Source organism: Schistocerca cancellata, chromosome 8 (assembly GCF_023864275.1).
Source record: "Schistocerca cancellata isolate TAMUIC-IGC-003103 chromosome 8, iqSchCanc2.1, whole genome shotgun sequence".
Taxonomy (NCBI): Eukaryota; Metazoa; Arthropoda; class Insecta; order Orthoptera; family Acrididae; genus Schistocerca; species Schistocerca cancellata.
Window position 1 is genome coordinate 501,907,459 of NC_064633.1, and position 13,134 is coordinate 501,920,592.

A 13,134-nucleotide genomic window follows, 5' to 3' on the forward strand; every position below is an offset into this window, starting at 1 on the left:
ATAAATGATATAGGAGGTAATCTGAGCAGGCCTTTTACATTGTTTGCAAATGATGTTGTCATTTACTTTCTAGTAAAGTCATCAGAAGATCAAAACCGATTGCAGAACGGTTTAGACAAGATACCTGCATGGTGCGAAATTGGCAATTAACACAAAATAATGGAAGTTTGATATCGTCTACATGAGTATCAAGAGGAATCCACTTAATCTGAAGTTTTTGTATGTCCATCCTTTTGACTGAAGGTCTTGGGGACTACAAATGTTCACTGCTGTAAGAAAATGAAGCGCCTAAAGCCATCCTTACGATCTTATTTACTGTTTAGCTACCAGTTTCGGCGCTTCAGTGGGCTATCTTCAGGTCTTAGTTGATGCTGAAGGGGATACTATGATCCACATATACGCTGTATCTGTGGCCAACATAACTGGTTTACGCAGACTATCTGTGAACTGTGTGGTGAGCACTCCAACCACCAACTGCCAACTGGCATCACAGTTACAGACAGTCTGCCTAAACCAGTTATGTTGGCCACTAATACAGCGTATATATATATACAGGGTGAGTCACCTAACGTTACCGCTGGATATATTTCGTGAACCACATTAAATACTGACTAACCGATTCCACAGACCGAACGTGAGGAGAGGGGCTAGTGTAATTGGTTAATACAAACAATACAAAAATGCACGGAAGTTTGTTTTTTAACACAAACCTACGTTTTTTTAAATGAAACCACGTTATTTTTGTCAGCACATCTGAACGTATAAACAAATACGTAATCAGTGCCGTTTGTTGCATTGTAAAATGTTAATTACATCCGGAGATATTGTAACCTAAAGTTGACGTTTGAGTACCACTCCTCCGCTGTTCGATCGTGTGTAACGGAGAGCACTGCAACATACATCGCGTTTTTACAGAATGATCTACCAACGTTGCTCGAAAATGTCCCACTGGAAATGCGTCGACGTATGTGGTATCAGCATGCTGGTGCACGTGCACATTCCGCAATTAACACTAGGCTGACCCTTGACAAGATGTTCGACCGGCGTTTCATAGGACGTGGAGGACGCATAAATTGGCCAGTCCGTTTTCCTGATCTTACACCTCTGGACTTCTTTCTGTGGGGTACGTTAAAGGAGAATGTGTACCGAGATGTGCCTACAACCCCAGAAGATATGAAACAACGTATTGTGGCAGCCTGCGGCGACATTACACCAGATGTACTGCGGCGTGTACGACATCCATTACGTCAGAGATTGCAATTGTGTGCAGAAAATGATGGCCACCACATTGAACATCTATTGGCCTGACATGTGGGGACACACTTTATTCCACTCTGTAATTGAAAACGGAAACCACCTGTGTACGTGTACCCCACCCCTCATGGTAATGTGCATGTGCGTCAGTGAAAAAGACCAATAAAAAGGTGTTAGCATGTGGACGTAATGTGCTGTTCCTGTCTCTTCTGTACCTAAGGTCCATCATCTTTCCCTTTGGATCCCTACGTAATTCGGTGCTCTCCGATACACACGATCGAACAGTGGAGGACTGGTACTCAAGCGCAACTTTAGGTTACAATATCTCCGGATGTAATTAACATTTTACAATGCAACAAACGGCACTGATTACGTATTTGTTTATATGTTCAGATGTGCTAACAATACTAACGTGGTTCCATTTAAAAAAACGTAGGTTTGTGTTAAAAAACATACTTCCGTGCATTTTTGTATGGTTTGTATTAAACATTTACACTAGCCCCTCTCCTCACGTTCAGTCTGTGGAATCGGTTCGTCAGTATTTTATGTGGTTTACGAAATACATCCAGCGGTAACGTTAGGTGACTCACCCTGTCGTAATAAACCATTCAGCGGCAACTAAGGCCTGAAGATGGCGGATTGAAGCGCCGAATCTGGTAGCTAAACAATAAATAAGATCTTAAGGACGGCTATAGGCGTTCAGTTTTCTTACGATTTAATTTGGGTTACACGATAAACCACACGAATCTAAAGGCTGTCAGTTCAATCTAAGGATAATAACTGCGATCAAATTGAACCGTAACTGTCAACAGATAGTGTTATTGGGAAGGCAAACCCAAGTTTGCAGTGAGAGAGGCATACGAACAGCTACAGAGAAATCAGGATATGAGACAACTGATACGGATAGGCAAATCAAGAGATAAAGCTTTTAAGGATGTAACAGCAGTAAAACAAATGAGAGATGAAACAGGAATAATCCTGCATGACCATGGAAAAAAAATCCAAAGGTGGTTGCATTATTTTGAGAAATTTCTGAAGGAAGATAATGTAAGAGAGAAAACTGAGAAAGGAGGGGCAAACGAAGGATTAACGATGGATATAAGTAGAGATGTAGATTAAAACTGAAGAAACTGCAAAAGTTGGGAATTTAAGGAGATGGGACCTGGATAAACTGAAAGAACCAGAGGTTGTACAGAGTTTTAGGGAGAGCATAAGGGAATAATTGAAAGGAATGGGTAGCTTTGAGGGATGAAGTAGTGAAGGCAGCAGAGGATCAAGTAGGTGAAAAGACCAGGGTTCTTAGAAATCCTTGGGTAACAGAATAAATATTGAGTTTAATTGATGAAAGGAGCAAATATAAAAATGCAGTAAATGAAACAGGCAAAAAGGAATACAAAAGTCTCAAAAATGATATCGTCAGGAAGTGCAAAATGGTTAAGCAGGGACGGCTAGAGGACAAATGTAAGGATGTAGAGGCTTATCTCAGGAGGGGGTAAGATAGATACTGCCTACAGGAAAATTAAAGAGACCTTTGGAGATAAGAGAACCACTTGTATGAACATCAAGAGCTCAGATGAAAACCCAGTTCTAAGCAAAGAAGGGAAATCAGACAGGTTGAAGGAGTATATAGAGGGTCTATACAAGGGCGATGTACTTCAGGACAATATTATGGAAATGGAAGAGGATGCAGATGAAGATGAATTGGGAGATACGATACTGCGTGAAGAGTTTGACAGAGCACTGAAAGACCTGAGTCGAAACAAGGCCCCCGGAGTAGACAACATTCCATTGGAACTACTGACGGCCTTGGGAGAGCCAGTCCTGACAAAACTCTACCATCTGGTGAACAAGATGTATGAAACAGGCGAAATACCCTCAGACTTCAAGAAGAATATAATAATTCCAATCCCAAAGAAAGCAGGTGTTGACAGATGTGAAAATTACCGAACAATCAGTTTAATAAGCCACAGCCGCAAAATACTAACACGAATTTTTTACAGACGAATGGAAAAACTAGTAGAAGCCGACCTCGGGGAAGATCAGTTTGGATTCCGTAGAAATACTGGAACACGCGAGGCAATACTGACCTTACGACTTATCTTAGAAGAAAGATTAAGGAAAGGCAAACGTACGTTTCTAGCATTTGTAGACTTAGAGAAAGCTTTTGACAATGTTGACTGGAATACTCTCTTTCAAATTCTAAAGGTGGCAGGGGTAAAATACAGGGAGCGAAAGGCTATTTACAATTTGTACAGAAACCAGATGGCAGTTATAAGAGTCGAGGGACATGAAAGGGAAGCAGTGGCTGGGAAGGGAGTAAGACAGGGTTGTAGCCTCTCTCCGATGTTTTCAATGTGTATATTGAGCAAGCAGTAAAGGAAACAAAATAAAAATTCGGAGTAGGTATTAAAATCCATGGAGAAGAAATAAAAACCTTGAGGTTTGCCGATGACATTGTAATTCTGTCAGAGACAGCAAAGGACATGGAAGAGCGGTTGAACGGAATGGACAGTGTCTTGAAAGGAGGATATAAGATGAACATCAAAAAAAGCAAAACGAGGATAATGGAGTGTAGTCGAATTAAGTCGGGTGATGCTGAGGGTATTAGATTAGGAAATGAGACACTTAAAGTAGTAAAGGAGTTTTGCTACTTGGGGAGCAAAATAACTGATGATGGTCGAAGTAGAGAGGATATAAAATGTAGACTAGTAATGGCAAGGAAAGCGTTTCTGAAGAAGAGAAGTTTGTGAACATCGAGTATAGATTTAAGTGTCAGGAAGTCATTTCTGAAAGTATTTGTATGGAGTGTAGCCATGTATGGAAGTGAAACATGGACGGTAAATAGTTTGGACAAGAAGAGAATAGAAGCTTTCGAAATGTGGTGCTACAGAAGAATGCTGAAGATTAGATGGATATCACATAACTAATGAGGAAGTATTGAATAGGATTGGGGAGAAGAGAAGTTTGTGAAACAACTTGACCAGAAGAAGGGATCGGTTGGTAGGACATGTTCTGAGGTATCAAGGGATCACCAATTTAGCATTGGAGGGAACTGAGGGTAAAAATCGTAGAGGGAGACCAAGGGATGAATACACTAAGCAGATTCAGAAGGATGTGGGTTGCAGTAAGAGTGGGAGATGAAGAAGCTTGCACAGGATAGGATAGCATGGAGAGCTGCATCAACCCAGTCTCAGCACTGAAGACCACAACACCACCATGGATTCTACCAATGAATCTCAGTCTGGCATCTGCTTTACCGACGATCAGCTTTATATGATCATTCTATTTTAAATCACTCCTAATGCCTACTCCCAGACAATTTATGGAATTAACCGCTTCCACTTGCTGACCTCCTATATTGTAATTAAATAATAAAGGATCTTTCTTTCTACGTATTCGCAGCACATTACACTTGTCTACATTGAGATTCAATTGCCATTCCCTGCACCACGCGTTAATTCGTTGCAGATCCTCCTGCATTTCATTACAATTTTCCATTGTTACAACCTCTCACGACACCCTCCTGCGGCATACTTGAAATTACTCTTGCTTCGGAAGACTTCTCTCCATTGAGAATGACATGCTGCGTTCTGTTGTCTAGGAATTCTTCAATCCAATCACACAATTTGTCTGACAGTCCATATGCTTTTACTTTGTTCATTAAACGACTGTGGGGAACTTTATCAAACGCATTGCGTAAGTCAAGAGACACGGCATCTACCTGGACGAATAGCGCGAGTGGGTTTCACACGATCGTCTTTTTCGAAACCCATGTTGATTCCTACAGAGTAGATCTCTACTCTCCAGAAAAGTCATTATACTCGAACATAATACGTGTTCCTAAATTCTACAACTGATCGACGTTAGAGATATAGGTCTATAGTTCTGCACATCTGTTCGACGTACCTTCCTGAAAACGGGGATGACCTGTGCCCTTTTCCAAACCTTTGGAAAGCTACGCTTTTCTAGAGACCTACGGTACACCGCTGCAAGAAGGGAGGCGAGTTCCTTCGCGTACTGTGCGTAAAATCCAACAGGTATCCCATCAGGTCCAGCGGCCTTTCCTCTTTTGAGCGTTTTTAATCGTTTTTCTATCCCTCTGTCAACTATTTCGATATCTACCATTTTTTCATCTGTAAGACGATCTAGAGAAGGAACTACAGTGCAGTCTTCATCTGTGAAACAGCTTTGGAAAAAAGACATTTAGTATTTCAGCCTTTAGTCTGTCATCCTTTGCATCAGTACCATTTTGGTCACAGAGAGTCTGTACATTTTGTTTTGATCCACCTACCGCTTTGATATAAGACCAAAATTTCTTAGGATTTTCTGCCAAGTCTGTACATAGAACTTTACTTTCGAATTCATTGAGCGCCTCTCGCATATCCCTCCTCACACAACATTTCGCTTCGAGTAATTTTTGTTTGTCTCCAAGACTTTGGCTATGATTATGTTTGCTGTGAAGTTCCCTTTCCTTTCGCAGCAGTTTCCTAACTCGGTTGTTGTACCACGGTGGCTCTTTTCCATTTTTGGGCCGTTTTTGCCGTGGACGACTGGACAACCGCGGTCTGGTCAGATGAGTACCGATTTTAGTTGGTAAGAGGTGATGATAGGCTCAGAGGCCCAGAGGCCCAGACCTCACGATGCTATGGACCCAAGTTGTCAACAAGACACTTTGCAAGCTGGTAGTGGCGCCGTAATTGAGTACGCTGAAGGATGAACCCTCTAAGGCAGTTAATTGTGAATTGCAGAATAGTTATATACTTGTAGAAGCATAAGTGATAATGGAAAGTCTAGTCTCCATTTGATTATTAATCTGTTTTTGAAAAAGACTTAATTCGTAGGTACTGCAATAAAATGGAAGAGTCCATCGCACAATGCTGGCTTTCACAGCCGTTATTTTGCGTTTTCTACAGATATTTGTTTTATGGTCATTCCGCCATGAACCCAGACATATTTCTCAGCCTAACTCTTCGGCTTCCCACTCTGGAGACATCATCAGAGGCAATAACAGCTCAGAAATCATTGCAATCTCTAGCAAGCTCAGCTCGCTAAACATATGCTCGCTTCCTGACGTCACCAGACTGCTGTGTACGGACGAGGAATGGCACCGACTTGTTTTATGGAGAGTTCTTTGGTACTGAGGCCAACAGCTTGTCTAGTTTCAGTCCTACTTCTTCTCTGTTCAAGCAGTTTTTGTGTTTTTGAATTCATATGACCTCTCGCTCTATATAGTAGCATAGTTATGGGTAGAGCTTGTTATACGACGGTATCAGAGAAACGAAATTGTTGGTTCTCTTGCCCTGTGCATGTTCTGCTACTGCCAAATTATCCTTATTGCGAAGATGACAATTACTGCTCTTTTGTTCCTTAAAGCTGGTGCTGATACTTTTTTCATAGTTCCAATGTACACGTCACCGAATGTACAAGGGACTTAATATATTTCTGCTGCGACAAGTCGGTGGCGTAGGTCTTTTGCTGTAGTCAAATATTCGCGCACATTTCTTGTTGGTTTAAGCACTGTGTCAATACCACGTGTTCTATGTACTCTGCTAATGCGATCTGTGACCCGACAGATGCCTTCCCAGAATTTCCAGTCACCATCCCAGGGATAAAACAGGAGTTACCAAATTTTGGAGAACCGGATTAAAAGAATCTGCGAGCCACACAACACTTAGACGGCGAGCTAGATCATTTAAGAACTGCCATCAAAAGAAGCAGCTACCCTGATAAAGAGACAAGTAAGGCATTAAACCCTGAAAGATCCGGAGCTTCTAATGATAAAGAAGCAAGTAAAGGGAATGTTCTCCTTCCATTCGCATTATCGGTCACAGATTTTATCAGCAGAGTACACATAAGACACTATATTGACACCGTGTTTAAAACAACAAGAAAATAAAAAATTCCGCGGAACAGGTCTCGGAAGGACCAACAATATTGACCAACCGCCGCGTCATCCTCAAACGACGGGTGTCCCTCGATGCGGGTATGGAGAGACATGTTGTTAGCACACCGCTCTCCCGGCCGTTGTAATTTTTCGTGACCAGAATCGCTACTTCTCTGTCAAGTAGCGCCTAAGTTGGGCTGAGTGCATCCCGCTTGCCAACAGCGCTCGGCAGACTCGACTGTCACACATCCAAGTGCTAGCCAAACCGACAGTGCTTAAATACGGAACCGGTGTTACCTATGCGCCGGCCTTTGTGGCCGAGCGGTTCTAGGCGCTTCAGTCAGGAACCGCGCGACCGTTACGGTTGCAGGTTCGAATCCTGCCTCGGGCATGGATGTGTGTGATGTCCTTAGGTTAGTTAGGTTTAAGTAGTTCTAAGTTCTAGGGGACTGATGACCTCAGATGTTAAGTCCCATAATGGTCAGAGCCATTTGAACCATTATTGTTACCTATGCGGCAAGGCCGAAACCAACAAGAAAGATTTGCGAATATTTGAACACTGCAGAAGATCTACGTCTGCCGCCTGCCACGGAAGGAATATACAAAATACAAAATCCCTCGTACATGCACTGAACCGTGAGTGGGAACTGAGAGAAAAAAATTAACACGTTATTTGAGTAATGAGAACAACTATCGTCCGGGCAACAGGGGTAACCCTTCTATAGCAGAATATGCAGTTGGACCATGGAATCGCTACATTCATTCCACTGATGCAAAGGTTGTCTCAAGATCTAATCTTTACTGAAATAGCAGAGGTTATAGAAATTCTAAAACACAAAAACAACTTTAACAAAAGAGAAAAAGGACTGAATCTAAACAAGTTGTTGGCTTTAGTAGGTGAGAGATTTGTACCTGGAGGATAGTGTAATTAGGAACCGACGATGATTCTTGGCCGATATTTAACTCTAGAGACCGATTTCCGATTCACCTGAAGGGACGCGCACCAGAGTCCTTCCGGCATTTTCTACAGTAATTGTTGTTTTCAGACATTAGATTTTGATGTTTCAGCCGCTGTAAATATGACAAGTTCTACGTATTTAATTTCTGACAATATATTAAAGCTATCCAGAAGATACTGTCAATTCTTCATACACAGAGCAAAATTCTAGATTAGAAAAAAAAAAACAGTTAATAATGTGTGGACATTCAAGCCATACTGAGTCAGTCGTGCCCAGTCTAGCACTTTAAAACAGAAGATATTCTACTATGGAACACCTGATATTTGCAATTTAACTGGTTTTCTTTAATGTCATATGAAATTTCCCAGTCCTGAAAATGGAAACTTTCGTCACCTGAGAATAACTTTCGTTTCAAAACGTTTTTAACTTTAACTGGTTATTGATAATACTTCTCTTTAATTTGATTTTACTTGATAATGTAACAAATAAGCTATTTAACCGAGTAGTGCAAAGATTTTCTCGACTGCAACATTTTATGAATGATTTATTGAAGCCTTCAGCTGCCATTTCCTTTATTTCCTGTACGATTGTACACTTTCGGCCTTAGGCCATTTTCAAGTATCTTATGGATGATTTTTTGATAACAGATTATGTCATATACGTCGTTGCTCCTATGACGTCATGTTATGCTTATAAATTAGTTCGAGGTGTTCACGCTCAGAAGTAACGTGCTCCTAAAATAGCGTGAATACCTCGAACTAATTTATGAGCATAACATTACGTCATAGTAGCAACGATGTATATGACATAATCTGTGATCAAAAAATCATCCATAAGATACTTGAAAATGGCCAAAGGCCGAAAGTGTACAATCGTACAGGAAATAAAGGGAATGGCAGCTGAAGGATTCAAGAAATCATTCATAAAATGCTGCAGTCGAGAAAATATTTGCACTACTCAGTTAAATAGTTTATTTGTTACATTACCAAGTAAAATCAAATTAAAGAGAAGTATTATCAATAACCAGTTAAAGTTAAAAACGTTTTGAAACGAAAGTTATTGGCAGGTGACGAAAGTTTCCATTTTCAGGACTGGGAAACTTGTTATGACGCTATTTTAGGAGCACGTCACTTTTGAGCGTGAACACCTCGAACTAATTTATGAGCATATCATGATGTCATAGGAGGAATGACGTATATGACATAATCTGTTACCAAAACTTCATCCATAAAATACTTGAAAATGACCTAAGGCCGAAATTGTATAAGCGTACAGGAAATAAAGGAAATGGCAGCTGAAGGTTTCAAGAAATCACTCAAAAAATATATCGTAGCTGCGGACCCTATCGCATTGAAAATTATGAAACATTTTGATTTTGTTTCTAGGTGCATACCACAATGTACCTAGGAACAGATTTTCACATTTGGAAAAACATTACTTTTCTGGAGTAAGTTCTGTACCTTCAGAAAAGGACTGCAGCATACAGATAGTCAATGCTATCATTTCAAAATGGGTTAATAAAATATATTAAACCTCTGTTACACATTGTTATTTATAATATGGATGTTAGTGAGAATTATTCAGATGTATTCTGCAAAAAGCGAAGTCTGTCACAGTATACCGTGGCTCTCAGGCTGATATTACATGCATAATTGATTAATGTGTCTATTTATAAAACGTGTGACGTGATATGCAACATGAATGAAAAGGTTGTCTGCGTGAAAAGAACACATAAATTTAAAAAAAATGAATAAATATTTGCTGATACGACAAGAAAAATACAGAAGAGATGCAGCAGATAGTTGCTTAAAAATGAGACTTGTCGGGTTAAAGTATGAACAAATAAAGCAAGCCGTTATATGCAAAATAAAAACAACATACACTGGGAAATGTCGAATTTTACGTTGCTATACCTGATTACCACCGATTACATGGGACGGAGAAAAGCAATCACTAAAAAATTCTTATATCCTAGGATGTAACGGCAATAAAACGCGGGAAGAAATTACAGTTAACTTAACGGAGCTGTTGATGAGTAATATTTGGATGGTGAACATCCTGACGTGTCTTAACGGCTACGGTTTTGGTTTCCTATACAGAATGTGAAGGATTCCCCCGCATGCCACTGTTCTTCACTTATTGCAAATAATACATGTTCCTTTCAATAAAATTATTGATTTGTAACGATTTACTAATCATGTTCTTACTGAAAAAAAAAACGAAGGGATAATGTATAGTAATGGAAATCGCGAGGTCACGCCAAGATAAATATTTGAACTGCGACATCAAATACTATGATCTTTACGAGAAAACCGAACCGCCGTTCTTCACAGCTTACTGTAAATCTCACTTCGTAGTCAAGAAAACACTCTTATCAGAATTAGCACAAAGAAGAACTTACTGTTCACTGCTGTGATCTTCCATTACGCAAATGTATCCGACTTTTACAATGCGTGAAAAGACAAACATTAGCTCTAGATTCCTGTCTTCTGATTTGGAAGCGAGAGGTTTCAGTAAATGGACAGCACTCAACTTCTTTCTTCTGTCCATTGTATCACTGTCGCCATGCCCTAAGTCCAGTTTGATGACTACCTCCCATTGATCTCTTCACGCCAATATTTGATATAAAGTATCCGATACACTCTCTAGTTCCACTGTCCGCACTTAAAAATGACAGTATATCGCGTAAGACTTTCAATAAATAGCTCCTTTTCAATGATTATCTTTCATATTCCAACCAAATAAATTCTGTAAGCTTGTCAGTATTGTCTGCCTTTAGTATTCTCAATACGAAGTTATTTCTTGCTACTGTCATATCTGCCGCTGTCTATAATTCCTGAGAAAAATGAAAGTGGAAACGAAAAGAAATTTCACGGGTTTGAGAGTATTTGATTTTATTTCAGTGATTCCAAAGTAGAGTAAAATTTAGGAAGAACTGCGCATTATGATCTCACTTATCCCCATAACGTTCCACCCCCTATGGTCTGTATGCATGCACTCACTCTGTTAGGAAGGATATCATCCTCACCTGAGGCAAACTGACCCATAACTGTTCTGTGCAGTCGTTGATATCCGGAACGGAATTGACGGCGGAACCTCTCTCACGCGTTTTCTATTGAGAACAGATCTAGGGATCTTGCAGGCCGATGGAGTGCCTCGTTATCACGTAGACGTTTCATAGAGACACGTCCCCTGTGTGGACGAGGAATATCTTGTTGGAAAATGGCTCCACGGTACTGTCGCATCAGAGGTAACAAATAACGACGCAGGATATCGGCGATATACCACTTGTGCATGAGAGTTGTTTTATAGTGATTCGGTTGATCTAGTGGTATTAGCTCTGAATATGACTGTTGGATACTTACAAAGAAAAAACAGCAACCAGCCACTATTAATACTGCTATTTATTTAAGTAAATAGCACCGTTACCGGTTTCGAACTGGCAAGTTCATCATCAGACGGCTGAGCACATGATTTTCAAGATACACTTTACATTGTCGTCCGTTTCCGATTTTTATTATTCCACTGTGGCGAAGTATTTTTGGTATGTTGTTGCCCTACGGAAGAAAAACAGTGTTAGAAGCGCCCTATGTGAAAATAGCTAACCTCCAAACGATGAAATACAGCGTAAATAAATATGTGAGGTTAAGTGATTATGATACTTACGTCGAAAATCCCGCGCGATTTTATTGCGAAGTTGCAGGATTGTATTTTTCGCATATTCCTAAATATATCCAGCACTTATGTAACTTGTACATCACCATATTTTGCAAAGCACCACACACACACACACACACACACACAAACACACACCAAAAAGAATTTGCCACATGTGAAGTTATCACAGAGATTGCAGATTTACAAACACAACAGTGTCACAGACGTTCCCTCTCAGAGACATCAGAATACACAGGTTGCTTTGATTTCTCAGCATGACTGTTTTTAAAGAATAACATAACTCAATGAAATTAAAACACAAAGATAAACCTTACATTACGAGCGTATAATATTACAAATGAAGTTGACAGATGTAGTAAACAGCTTGTGTGAATGCTACTTATATGGTATTATATAAATACTGTGCTATATACAAGGAGCAACATAGAGGTGAGATAAAATGAATAATATGACAGTAACAATTGTATTAACATCTATGGTGCACTGAAATTTTGAATCAAATATAGTAACAGCAATTTTTTTTTTTTTTTTTTAAGAATCAAGGTAGCATTACAAGTACATTCCAAGTATTTATATTACAAAGAATACCATATTCAGTGAGCATTAATTGCAAATAAATTGGGAAATGTGATGGCCAGTTGTATGAATGTTACTTATATGGTACTGTGTAAATATAGTGCAATAAACAGGTGACAACATATACATGAGATACATGAATAATGTGACAGTAGTAATAATATAAATGTAGTATGGCACAACACTTTTATTTTTAAATCAATTTTACAGTTGCAGTAATGTGTGATTGAGCAGACAGCTATATTATGATGTAATACTTTATTTGGATTATTGATTACATGCATGTTGTTGTTAAAAGAAGTAGTGTTTATTTATGTGTTAGACTGGATAATAGGTGAGTGAATCATTGTAGAAAGGTTGCATTGGCTAGCTCTGTCTGTTCATTAAGGGTATGATGTGGTGATTTGCTTTTATGTGTATATATTTCTATCTCTTCAAGCAGATTCTCAACATGATGCAATATTTGAATGTGGTCTTCAATGTTTTTTACCTATATTTACTGAGAGTTGTGTGCATTGCACATGCTGATTTTGAAGGATTGTTCAGACATATGGCATCTAAATGTTCTTTGAATCGAATCTCAAAATTTCTCCCAGTCTGTCCAAGATAGAAGGAAGGGCAATTCTGTCATCTGAGTTTATCTGAGTGTATCTGATCTTTTGTAAGGGTGGGTTGTTATTTTTTTTATGTTATCAATGGTTAGCTGCTGAAGTTTATGGTTTGTGTGGAAGCTTATATTTATGTTTGTGTTTTTGAAGAGATTACTTATTTTATGGGATATGC